The following is a 1,173-nucleotide window of genomic DNA, read 5'->3' as shown; positions in this document are numbered from 1 at the left end:
AAAATTAGGTTACCGCTGATTTGTATACAGAAAAACAGTGCGCATTTCCTTTAGAAGTAGTCAAGTAGAGGATTGTTTGTATACTGTATATAAGGATTTTTAGCTGGGCTATACATGCAATAGGGATGTAGCCTGACGCCAAAGCGCGGGGATAGAAAACACACAACTCGTTGGATAAAAATCATAAACCATCGAAAATCATGAGAGATCAAATATTTATTTCATATAGATAAGACTGATATCATTCTAGTGTGATCTTTTACGCGCGCACGTGCCTTGTTACACTGTACATAATTTAATTATATCATGCACGAAATAAAAAGACACATCATTCATTTATCTGTATAAAGAGTATGTCTTTTCGTTAAAACGTGACACCTGACTGCCGTTAACTTAATTATTATTATCTTCCATCAAGATCCGCGTGAAAATAAATCATTTCTTATTAATTACACATCATAGGTCTACATTGTAGAAAATATCACTACCGTACAAAATCTTAAACGACAACATCGTATTAAGATATAGAATCTTTAAAAGTTAACAGCTTTCAAAAGCTTTTATCTTTCCATTAAGATTGTGAATCATCAGGTATACAATTTCCAAATAAGGAAATGTTTCCAGAGTGCAAAGGACACACATTTAGTTATATATATAGTGATTTTGCTCTTCTATGTGATAAAACACTATATCTTCTAATATATTATAGTTACCATTATTTTAAGGCATACTAATATATACAATAGTACATGCATACCATAAAAACTACTGATTCTTAATGTGGCATGGTCACGATTTTGGTCAACAATTATTTTTCTGATTTTCATGTTTACAATGTTTCAGTAATGCATTTATAATAGGCAACCAAAATTTGAGTGTCATTTGAGTTACAGAGCTTAAATTTCTTTGCTATGTAAACAAAGTTTTTGTTTATATTTTGAATGTTAAAATGAAAATTCCAGTTTTAGACCTAAAATGAACGTGTTACATGTAAACGTTACGAGCTGTTTATTTATGCTTAAAATGCATTAGAGCATAGACAAATCAGCTTGAAAAAGATTTTACTGGTATGTTGAACCTAATGTAAAACAGCCTTGTTTACATTACAAAGAATTTTGAGCCCTGTATCTTACTAATAACTCTACGACTGACTTTCAAATTCCATTCGATCAT

The sequence above is a fragment of the Magallana gigas genome, chromosome 2 (assembly GCF_963853765.1).
Source record: "Magallana gigas chromosome 2, xbMagGiga1.1, whole genome shotgun sequence".
Classification (NCBI taxonomy): Eukaryota; Metazoa; Mollusca; class Bivalvia; order Ostreida; family Ostreidae; genus Magallana; species Magallana gigas.
Note: the sequence above shows the minus strand (reverse complement) of the source record.